The sequence below is a fragment of the Lipotes vexillifer genome, unplaced genomic scaffold (assembly GCF_000442215.2).
Source record: "Lipotes vexillifer unplaced genomic scaffold, Lipotes_vexillifer_v1.1 scaffold1439, whole genome shotgun sequence".
Taxonomy (NCBI): domain Eukaryota; kingdom Metazoa; phylum Chordata; class Mammalia; order Artiodactyla; family Lipotidae; genus Lipotes; species Lipotes vexillifer.
The window spans coordinates 1,271,409-1,284,136 of NW_006785059.1; the positions used below are offsets into that span (position 1 = coordinate 1,271,409).

The 12,728-nt window shown below is 38.5% G+C and overlaps 1 pseudogene; it reads left to right on the plus strand.

The window, feature by feature from the left end:
* The first annotated feature begins 8,841 nt into the window (after positions 1-8,841).
* On the plus strand, positions 8,842-9,582 carry LOC103084516 (tRNA wybutosine-synthesizing protein 3 homolog; annotated as a pseudogene).
* The last annotated feature ends 3,146 nt before the right edge of the window (positions 9,583-12,728 follow it).

Below are 12,728 nucleotides of genomic sequence, written 5' to 3' on the forward strand. Positions count from 1 at the left end.
ATCTCAGTTCCTGGACCAGGGATCGAACCCATGTCCCCTGCATTGGAAGGTGGATTCTCAACCACTGGACCAACAGGGAAGTCACCAGGAGTGTCTTAAACAGACAAGAAGAGTCTATCTGAAGGTAGTTAGGAAGAGTTTTACATTCACCAGGAAGGGTCTCAGAGACAGGAAGAATCTCAAATACTTCAGGAATGGTCTCAAACAATTAAGAAAGGATTTAAAAATGGTCAAGAAGGGGAATTCCTTGGCAGTCCAGTGGTTAGGACTCGGTGGTTTCACTGCCGGGGCCCGGGTCCAATACCTGGCTGGGGAACTAAGATCCCACAAGCCACGAAGCGTGGCCAAAAAAAAAGACAAAAAAACTTGTCAGGAAGGGTCTCAAATTAGTCAGGATGAATTTCAGGAAGGGTTTAAAATACATCAAGAAGTTTCTCAGTACTTTGAGAAGAGTCTCAAATATGTTAAGAAGGATTTTATTTTTTTCATTATTGTTTTTTTTGGCCATGCCACACAGCTTGTGGGATCTTAGTTCCCTGACCAGGGATCAAACCCTGGCCCCTGGCAATGGAAGCTCGGAGCCCTAATCACTGGACCACCAGGGAATCCCCAGGAAGGATTGTAAATAAGGCTAGAAATGCCTCTAATAGCTCAGCAAGGGTCTCCACCATACAAGAATGGTTCAAATACATCACTAAAGAGCTCAAACACTCAGGAAGATTTTAAAACATGTTTAAAAGCCATTAGGAAGGGTCTCAAATACATCAGTCTCAAACAAGTCTGGACAGTGTTAAATAGAAAGCATCTCAAACTGAGAGGGAGTCTCAAATGTATCAGGAAAAGTCTCACACAGGTTAGTAATAGTCTTAAATATGTCAGGAAAATTCTCATATACCTCAGCAAGGATCGCAGCTAGTCAGGAAGGGTCTCAAACATGTCTGGGAGGCTTTCCAAGGGTCAGAAAGGCTGTGAAACAAGCAAAGAAGGGTGCCAAAGTCATCAGAAAGAGTCTCCAACAGTCCAAAAGGGTCTCAGAAATGTGAAGCAGGGCCTCATACTTGTAAGGGTGTTTCTCAAACAGGCAGGCAGGGTCTCAAATATGTTGGAAAGTTGTTTCCCCAAAAGTCAGTAACTGATTGTAATCAGGAAGAGTTTTAAGTACATTAGTAAGGATCTCAGAACCAGGAAGAGTCTCAGGTACTTCGGGAATGGTCTCAAACAGCTCAGCAAGAGTTTCAAACAAGTCAGAAAGGTTTTCAGATATATCAGGAAGAGTCTCAGAAAAATAGGGAAGAGTCTTAAACTGGTCAGAAAGGGTCTCAGATTCCTCAGGTAGAGTTTAAAATACATACAAAATGGTCTCCAATAGACAGTCTCAAAAATGTCAAAAAGAATTTCAAACAAGTTAGGATGAGTCTCAAATATGTCAGGAAGGGTTTCAAATAAATCAAGGAGTCTTTCAAGACATCAGGAAAAGTCTCAAGTAGGTTAGGAAATGTCTCACGTATGTCATAAAAGGTCTCAACCCTGCAGGAATTGTTCACACACATCAGCAAGGGTCTCAAGCATGACAGGAAGTGGCTCAAACAGTCAAGGAGAATTTCAGATATGTTAGGAAGGGTCTCAAACACACCAGGAGAAGTTGGAAACATTTCAGGAATAGTCCTAAATACATCTGGAAGTGTCTCAAAAGGCAGAGTCTCAAATAGAGAAGTTCTCAAACCTCTTAGGAAGCATCTCATTAAGTCAGATAGGGTCTCAAACATGTCAGAAATGGTCTCAAATAAGTCAAGAAGGGTCTCAAATATGTCAGGAAGGATCTCATACTCAGTAGGCATTGACAGTAAGTCATGAAGAGTCTCAAATAGACAAGAAGAATCTAATACACATCAGAAAGAAACTAAAACAGCTTAGGAATGGTGCCACATAGTCATAAAGACTGTCAAAACAAGTCAGGAAGGGTCTCAAATACTTTAGGTACAATCTCAAACAAGTTATCTCTGACACCTCAAAAAGTGTCTCAAAAATGTTAAGAAGAGATTCAAACAGTCAGAAACGATTTCAAGCAAGCCAGGAAGGGGTCAGATATATGCAAGGGTCTCAAATATGTCATGTATATTCTCAAACAAGCCAGGAAGAGTCTCAAACATGGCAGGAAGATCTCAGGAAGCGTTTTCATTACCTCAGGAAGGGTCTCAGTCAGGAAGAGTCTCAACAAGTCAAGAAGTGTCTCAGGGTTTCCTTGGTGGCACAGTGGTTGAGAGTCTGCCTGCCGATGCAGGGGACACGGGTTCGTGCCCCGGTCCGGGGAGATCCCACATGCCGCGGAGCGGCTGGGCCCGTGAGCCATGGCCGCTGAGCCTGTGCGTCCAGAGCCTGTGCTCCGCAACGGGAGAGGCCACAGCAGTGAGAGGCCCACGTACCGCAAAAAAAAAAAAGTGTCTCAAATATTTTTGGAAGGGTCACAAACAGAAAGAGTTTCACATAATCAACCTAGTTCTCTAAAATGTCAGGAAGCCTCCAACAAGTAGCGAAGAATCTGAAACATGTCCGGAAGAGGATGAGGAATTTTCTCAAATCAGTCAGGGGCTCAGACATCTTAGGAAGAGTCTCAAGCATGTCAAGAAGTTTCTCACATAGTGACAAAGGCTGTCAAACAAGTTATGAAGGGTCACAAACACGTCAGTAGGGTCTGAATATGTCAGGTGGGGTCTCCAACATGACAGGTATCATCGCAAACAAGTTAGGAAGCATCTAAAATAATCCAGAAGAGTTTTAAATATGCGAGTCTAAAACAGAGAGGAAGAGTCTCAACACATCAGGAATGGTCTTAAACACACCAGGAAAGTTCTCGAACAAGTTTGGAAGAGTCTCAAATCAGCATGGGTCTCCAAGTTGTCAAAGTTTTAGATGTGTTGGGAAGGATCTCAGACAGACAGGAAGAGTCTTAAATATGTTGGGGATTGTCTCAAATGTATCAGGAAGCATGTCAGAGTCCTCAGGGCTAGTCTCAGATACATCAGGATGGGTCTCAAGTCCATCAGGAGGTATCTCAATCAAGTCAGGAACGATCTCAAATATGTCAGAAAGCTCTGACATGAAAAGATAGGTCTGAAACAAGTTAGGGATGGTCTCAAACATGTCGGGAAGAGTCTTGAACAAGTTAGGAAGGGTCCCATACAAATCAGGAAGGGTATCTAATTCATTAGACAGAGTCTGAAACAAGTCAGGAAGGGCTTAAATAAGTCAGAAAGAGTCTTAAATAAGTCAGAAAGAGTCTCAAGTCAGAAATCTTCTCAAATATGTCAGCAAGGGTCTTAGCTTAGACAAGGACCGTTCATTTCTAAGGAAATGATTTCACCCACTTGTGTATCATCACAATGATTCTGAGCCTCTAAGCTGTATGCTCTGATGTGCTCAGAACTTCAGATAGGGCCAGAAATATGTGGCCATTCCATCCTCTCCATCCCCTCCCTCCCATATTTGCTTTATGGCCAATTGATACAGTGCCAGACTCTTCTGACATAACTTCCAGGTCATGGTCAAAGAGCCAGTATTTATTTCCTTCTCCATGCATTTATACCACAGCTGTCAGCTGGGATCTTTTCAACAGCAAAATGACTCCAAGCTTAGAAGCACCTAAGGGTTTTTTTTTTTTAAGGCCTTTTGCTTTGTTTGTTTGGTCATTTGTTTTTTGATAAGCTATGCTAAAATTAGTAGCACTTAACAATTCTGCACAAAGAACTTTAGTGAGCAAAACTGCCATCATTTTTTTGCTTTTTAGAAAGCCAGGAAGGGGTCTTGTATAGAAATTAAACGGTGGCATGCTTGTGATTAGCAGTTTACATCCTCTTCCAGTGGAAAATAAACACAGTGTTCAGCATGGCTGGATTCCCCGCTTCCTTGTTTATAGAGGTGACTGGGTGTCTTTATCAATCATTTGTTTACTGTAAGTGTTCCAGTTAGAAGCAAAGCTCTTTAGGTAAAATTCACATTGCCCAAGCTTGCCACTAACTTTGCATTTTTTAGCTCTAGGAAATATTTCTTACCCAAACTTTGTGTTTGTATAATGTGCAGTAAATGAAAACAAATGAACACCTCTCCTGGACAGTGTTTTAGCTAATATCAGAGAATACATGAGAGTCAGCAATTGTTGGTCAAAGGATAAGAGAAGAAATATGTGGAAAGCTGTTATGCCTTGGAACTAAAGAATTAAGGAAAGAATGCCTTGGAAGGGAATGCTAATATTTCCTCAAGTCTCCAGAATTATTGCCTGGGAGAACAGTATTGAATTACAATTTGTCAAATTAATAACCATAAAAATTAAAAATAGATGACCTAATTTGGTCTCATAAATTATTTTTGAGAACCACTGACTCATGCCAAGGTGTTTCTGCAGTGAAGACTTGGTCCTGCCCTGGTTTCTCCTCTCAGGGGTGAGGGGCTAGCGGCTGCCTAGCCCCTCCGATTCCCCAGGCCCTGGCTTAGTCTGCTGAGAAGCAAGAAAAACATCAGCCAGTGTGGTCCAATTACCTTCTAGAGACATATATGAGTACTTTTTTTTTGGTGTGATTCTTGGAATCTATATTTTTATCTATGGACCAAGTACTGAGGAAACAGGAACACTTGGTGGTGGATTAAAGAGGGCTACAAATTCTTTGCCCCTGTCCGCATTAAGGGGTAGTTTATTTCCCCTACCATTGTGTCTGAACAGGGCTTGCCACTCTTTAACCAACAGAATGTGGCAGAAGTGACCCTGTGCCAGTTGCACGCCCTGAGAACTGGCAGCTTCCACTTCGCTCTTGGGCACTTCCTCCACCATTAAGTGAGAAGCCTGAGTGACATGGAGAGGCCATGCGTAGATGCTGTGGACAACAGCCCTAGCTGAGCTCTCAGCCAACGGTTGACATCAACTGCCGGCCATCTGTGTGAGTTGTCTTGGTTGTTCCAGCCCAGTTCAACCACCAGATGACTGTAGTCCCAGCTGACAGCAGACAGCGTAGAAGCTTCCAGCTGAGCCAAGTGAACCCACAATAGATAACTGAAACAATTAAGCATTAGCTGCCCCTAATATTTATGGAGCACGGCCAGGCACTGCGCCAAGTGCTGAGTGCTTTGTATTCTCTATCTTATTTAATCCTCCAAGCAACCCAGGTGAGAGCTATTATTATGAGGCCTGCTTGACCAGTGAAGAAATTGAGCTTTGAGCTTCAGAAATGTTAAGTATCTGACAAAGTTAGTGAATACTGGTGCAAGAACTCAAACTCAGGCTTGCAATAAACCATAATGGAAAAGAATACGAAAATGAATATGTATACACACACACACACAAACACACACATCCGAATCACTTTGCTGTATACCAGAAACACAACACAACATTGTAACTCAACTATACTTCAATTTAAAAAAAAAACAAAACCGCAGACCCAATTTCAAAGCATGCCTCTCTGCCGTCCAAATGATCTGCTTTAGTCAGATTAGGCAAAAAGGAATTCCCATAAACTTTACTAGGCAAAAAACATACGGATTTATATGGAAAAAACATACTCAAGCCTCAACTCAATGCTCCAAAGAACACTTAAAAAACCCCTTTTTACTCTGGAACATTTCCAAACATATATACTAGTAGGACAGTGTATGAACCACCATGTACCCATCACGTGGTTTCAACAGTTACGAACAGATGACCAATCTTGTTTCATCTACATTCCCAACTACTTTTTTCACCCCACCATGAGATTATCTTAGAGCAAGTCCCAGACATTATGTCTTCTCATCTGTAAATATTTAAGTATGTATCTCTAAAAGATAAAAACTTTTCCCCCCAAGCATGACCCTTATCACAGCTAAAAAATATTGACAGTTTAAAAATATCATTTATATCCAGTCAGTGTTCAAAATCTTCCACATTATCTCACAGTTATTTGTTTTAATAGTTGGTTTCTTCAAACGAGGAACCAGACAAGGTCCCTCATTGCATGTGGTTAATGTATCTCAAGTCTTTTTGATAGGTTACTCCTTCCTCTTATATTCTTGCTATTTGTTTGCAGAAAAAAATGGACACATCTGCTCTGGCAAATTTCCCACAGTCAGTATTTGGCTGATTGTATCCATGTCTCCAGTGTCATTTAATATGTTCCTTTAAACCCTGTGTTTCCTATAAAGTGGCAGTTAGGTTTACAGGCTTGATCAAATTCAGGTTCTATTTTACTGACAAGAATACTTCATAGTATCCAGTCTTATATTTAGGTCTTTAATCCATTTTGAGTTTATTTTTTTGTATGGTGTTAGAGAATGTTCTAATAAATGAACTTACATACAAAACAGAAATAGACCCACAGACATAGGAAACAAAGTTATGGTTACCAAAGGGGAAAGGGTGAGGGAGGTATAAATTAGGAGTTTGGGATTAGCATATGCACACTACTATGTATAAAATAGGTAACCAAAAAGGACCTACTGTATAGCACAGGAAACTACACTCAGTATTTTGTAATAACCTATAAGGAAAACAAATCTGGAAAAAAAATATATGTGAATCACTTTGCTGTACACCTGAAACACACAACATTGTAAATCAACTATATTTCAATTAAAAGAAATATTTTGTAAGTAGTACTGTGTACTTCCTTTTGCACCATATCAGGAGGCCTGTAACGTCTGGCTGTCCCATTTTTAGTGATGCTAAGATTAATCATCAGATTCTGGTGCTGTTAGTCCCTCTTTTAAAGTTTCCATCAGCCTTTCACCTGATGGAAAACATTGCCTTGATCCATTATTTCACTAGGGCTTACAAATTTGTGAGATTCTAATTGTCATTTCTTCTGCCTTTATTAGTGGGAATTTTTCTGTAATAAAGAACTTTCTTTTATCAACTGTTTGGATACCCTAAAGTACAGTTCATATAAGAAAGGCAGAATAAGTGCTTGATTCCTTACCTTTATTCACCAATATTGTCTAAAGATGACCAAAGAGCTTTTTAGAAAAATCATTACGAGCCTATGGATTTTTAGCATATGTCATGTATTTCAATTCATTACATTCATTTTTTAATTCCTCACTTTTAACCATTTCATTGAGATTATAATTCACATGCCATACAATTCACCCATTTAAAATGCACAATTCAATGGTTTTTAGTATATTCACAGAGTTGTGCAATCATTACCATAATATAATTTTAGAACATTTTCATTCTGCCAAAAAGAAACCCTATACCCATTAGCAGTTGCTCCCCAGCCTGCCTAAGGCTCCAACAACCCTACGCAACCACTGATCTACTTTCTGTTTCTATTGATTTGCCTATTCTCGACATTTCGTTTAAATGGAATTGCACCACATGTAGCCTTTGGCTTCTTTCCCTGAGTATAATGTTTTCAAGGTTAATCCATGCTGTAGCATGTGTCAGTACATTTTATTTTATTTTATTTTATTTTATTATTATTTTTAAAATTTATTTATTTATTTATTTATTTTTGGCTGCGTTGGGTCTTCGTTTCTGTGCGAGGGCTTCCTCCAGTTGTGGCAAGCGGGGACCACTCTTCATCGCGGTGCGCGGGCCTCTCTCTATCGCGGCCTCTCTTGTTGCAGAGCACAGGCTCCAAACGCGCAGGCTCAGTAGCTGTGGCTCACGGGCCCTAGTTGCTCCGCGGCATGTGGGATCTTCCCATGCCAGGGCTCGAACCCGTGTCCCCTGCATCGGCAGGCGGACTCTCAACCACTGCGCCACTGGGGAAGCCCAGTGTCAGTACATTTTAGCACCAAAATATATTCCATTGTGTGGATGAACCATATTTGTTTACTTGTCATCAGTTGATGGACCTTTGGGTTTGTAGAGGGTTGAATGGTGGCCTCCAAAAAGATATGTCCATCTCTTAACCCCTGAAACCTGTGAACATGACCTTATTTGGAAAAAGCTTCTTTGCAGATGTAATTAAGTTAGGGATCTCAAGATGAGATCATCCTAGTGTGCCCTAAATCCAGTGACAGATATCCTTATAAGAGACACATAGAGGAGAGAGAGAGAGAGAGAGAGAAGGAGGAGACATGTAAAGATCAAGGCAGAGATTGGATTGATGGGGTCACAATAAGCCAAGGAACCACTGGAGACACCAAAAGCTGAAAGAGGCAAGGAAGGATTCTGCCCTAGAAACTTCAGAGGGAGCATAGCCCTACCAGCACTTTGATTTCAGACTTCTGGCTTCCAGAAGTGTGAGAGAATAAATTTCTGTTGTTTTTAGCCACCCAGTTTGTGGTGATTTGTTATTGCAGCCTTAAGAAACAAATACAAGGTTATTTTCACTTTTTGGCTATTATGAATAATGTTGCAACGAACATTCACATACAAGTTTTTGTGCAGACGTATGTTTTCATTTCTCTTGGGTATATACCTAGGAGTGGAATTGCCAGATCATATGGTAACTATATGTTTAACATTTTGAGCAACTACCAAATTGTTTTCCAAAGCAGCTGCACCATTTTACATTCCCACCAACAACATATAAGGGTCTCAATTTCTCCACATCGTCACCAACACTTATTATCATGTGTATTTTTGATTATAGCTAGCCTGTTGGGTGGAAAGTGGTATCTCATTGTGGTTTTGATTTGCATTTTTCTAATGACTAATGATATTGAGCATCTTTTCACATTCTTCCCCCACCCCAGTTTTGAGGTATCTTTTCACATTTTTACTGGCGTGTACATCTTCTTTTGAGAAATGTCTACTCAGATCCTCTATAGAGTTTGGACATTTCTGGCCACCACTGGCTTCAACATGGCTGCCCCCAGGGAAAGGCGAGGCTAATGTGAAAGTGCAGACCCTAACTCCCTTCTTGCATGGATAGTAGTGCAGCGTTCAAGAGATGAAAGGTGCAAGTGTCTGAGCAAAGTGGGCCTCAGCCAGAAAGGCAGTGTGGATGAGGATGTGGTAGAGCTTGTGCAGCCCTTGACTGGGCGAGAACAGTTTTTCACCGCCAGTTCCTGCGCTGGCTGCATCATCCTCCTAGACGGGGGTATAAATGGTTTTGAGGTTCAGAAACAAAACCGTTGCTGGCTACTAGTTACACACAATCTGTACGTGAAAGATGATGTGATTATAGCCCTAAAGAAAGCGAATGGTGGTGCCATTTTGAAATTTGAACCACTTGTTCTTCATGTGCAGTGTCAACAGTTGCAGGATGCACAGATTCTGGTAAAATTTTGTGATTATACTTGAATTTATAGCATTCAGTGGCAATAGATTCTGGTTTCAGGAACTCTGGCATAATAGTGGGAAAGAGAGGAAAGACTGTGTTGGCTGTCCAGAGCACACATGGCTTAGAAGTTCCATTAAGCCATAAAGGAAAACTGATGGTGACAGAGGAATATATTGACTTCCTGTTAAAGGTAAGCAAATCAAAAAAATAGAGGAAAGCAAGAAGAGAATTGAAAGGTTTTCTGCCTATAACATGCTTTGTAAAAAGAAACTATTTCTACTACCTCACATCCCAAAGAGAAAATCAAAGAGAAAAATAACTCATCATATACTCATAAGAAAAAAAGAAACCCAGAAAGAGCACATGGCAAATGTATTACTGAAGAAAATGATAAATAACTTGAAAATGATGATCACGATGATCCAGGAATCAGGGTGTTGCTGTCTTCCCTGAAGATTGCTGAGATTTGGTTCCAAAGTGGCTTGGTAGAATAATGTTTCTAATAGATTTTATAAAGTTGCTCTATATAAGAGTATTTTAGTCTGTTGAGTGTATCAGCCTGTCAGAAAAGCAAGATTTAATTTTTTTCTATATTTTAGAGAAACCCTTAGCTTTTAAAAATACCTGTGTATAATATTTGCTCTTAAATACCGTCTTTTTTAGTCACATAGTCATTGAAAAAATAAAATTCTGATTTTTAATGCCCCCCCCAAAAAAAGATCCTCTGCTCATTTTTAGGTTGGGTTATCTTTTTATTATTGAGTTTTAAGAGTATTTTTTAAAAAAAACATATTCTGGATATAAGTCCCTTCTTAAGGATATATTTGCAAAATTTCCTTCTGTCCTTTGTCTTCTCACTTTCTTGATAATATTGTTTGCAGCACAAAAGATTTTAGTTTTGGTATAGTTTAATTTATCTCTTCTGTTGTTGTTGCTTGTGCTTTTGGTGTTGTATCTAAGAATCCATTGCCTAACCCCTAGGTCATGAAGATTTACTCCTATATTTTCTTCTAAGAGTTTTATAGATTAAACTCTTGCATTTAGGTCTTTAATCCATTTTGAATTAATTTTTTGTGTATGTTGTGAGGTAAGTGTCCAACTTCATCCTTTTGCAAGTGGATATCTAGATGTCCCAGCACCACTTCTTTTTAAAAATTTTTTTAAAAATTTTATTGAAGTATAGTTGATTTACAGTGTTTCAGGTACACAGCAAAGTGATTCAGATATATATATTCTTTTTCAGATTCTTTTCCATTATAGGTTATTATAAGATATTGAATGTAGTTCCCTGTTGTTTCCAGATATTGAGTACAGTTCCCTGCTGTTTATCTATTTTATGTATCTGTAAATCCCAAATTCAAAATTTATCCCTCCCCCCTTTCCTCGTTGGTAACCGTAAGTTTGTTTTCTATGTCTGTGAGTCTATTTCTGTTTTGTAAATAAGTTCATTAGTATCATTTTTTAACATTCCACATATAAGTGATTTCATATGGTATTTGTCTTTGACTTACTTCACTTAGTATGATAACCTCTAGGTCCATCCATGTTGCTGCAAATGGCATTATTTCATTCTTTTTTGTAGCTGAGTAATATTCCACTGTATATATGTATCACATCTTCTTTATCCATTCTTCTGTCAATGGACATTTAGGTTGCTTCCATGTCTTTGCTATTGTAAATAGTACTGCTATGAACATGGGGGCCAGCACCATTTCTTGAAAAGACTCTTCATTTCCCATTAAATAGTCTTGGCACGCTTGTTGAAAATTGTTTGACTGTAAGTGAATGGGTTTATTTCTGGATTCTCAGTTCTATTGTATTGATCTATATGTCTGTCTTTATTCCAGTGTCACACTGTCTTGATTATAACAGTTTTGTAGTAAGTTTTGAAATCAGGAAATGTGAGTCCTCCAACTTTGTTCTTCTTTTTCAAGGTTTTGGCTATTGTGGGTCTCTTGCATTTCCATATGAATTTTAGGATTAGCTTGTCAATTACTGCAAAAAAGCAAGCTGGGATTTTGATAGGTATTGCACTGGATCTGTAGATCACTTTGGGAAGTATTACTACCTTACCCATAAACATGTGATAAGTTTTCATTTATTTAAATCTTTAATCTTTCAACAATGTTTTGTAATTTTCAGTGTATAAGTTTTACACTTCTTTTGTTAAATTTATTCCTAAGTATTATTTGATGCTGTCATAAATGGAATTGTTTATTTTCAGAGTGTTTATTGCTAGTGTATAGACACACAATTGGTTTTTGTTTATTGATCTTGTATCCTGCAATCTTGCTGAACTATTAATTCTAATAGTTTTTTAGGGGATTTCTGAGGATTTTCTATTTACGAGATCATGTCATGTGCAAATAGAGATATTTTTACTTTTTCCTTTCCCATCTAGATGGCTCTTATTTCTTTTTCTTGCCAAATTGTCCTGGATAGAACCTCCAGTACAATGTTGAATGGAAGTGTTAGGAGCAGACCATCTTATTCCTGACTTTAGGATCATTGTTCTTTTTAATGTTCAAATTGTGCCATCTTTAGCAAGTAGAACCCCTTAAAATTGATTACTCTGCCCTTTTGACATCTATAATATTTGATAGCTTCCATGTTTTCTGTTTTAATAGCTTATCTTGTATATATCCTGGTCCAGGGAGTCCTAGTTATTTTTACTGGGTAAAGGCATTGAGAAACCAGTCTGGGTACCACGAGTACTCATTGCCCCTGAGTTGATCATTGCCTTTTCAGTGGACAGAGCTGGGAAGTTTGTTCTTTTTAGAAAGATAAAAATAAAATTCACAAATTCATACTGGCATCTCCAATTCAAAATAAAGGTTACATGGCTTTTACATCAGTTCCCTGAATTTATATTTGTATCTCTTTTCTATTAGGCTGAGAATATTAGTTCCTAATGACATTAAAATAGTTACTTATCTGCTTTATCCTAATATGTGTGTATGAGTGTATATATTTATGTGTGTTTATATGTGTGTATATATATATATCATACACACTAATAGTTTCAAAAAAGCAATAGTAGAATCATCACTAAAAGTTTAAGATTTTCTAAAATTTCTTTTGTCTATAGGATATATCCCACAAGAGATGTACAGTCAACACTATATATTTTAAATTATTTGACATAATTAAAAATTTTTAATTGAGGTATAATTGACATATAACATTATATATGTTTCAGATGTACAGATTTGATATTTGTATGTATTGTGAAATGACCATCACAATAGGTCTCGTTAACATCTGTCACCATACATAGTTACAAACATTTTTTTTCTTGTGATGAGGACTTTTAAGATCTGCTCTCTTGGCAACTTTCAAATATGCTATACAGTATTATTAACTGTAGTCACTATGTTTTACATTACATCCCCATGATTTAATTATTTTATAGCTGGAAATTTGTACCTTTTGACACCCTTCACTCACTTCTCTCACCTCTAGCTTCCATCCCCCACCTCTGGCAATCACCAATCTCTTATCTGTATTTATGAGCTTGGTTTGTTGTTG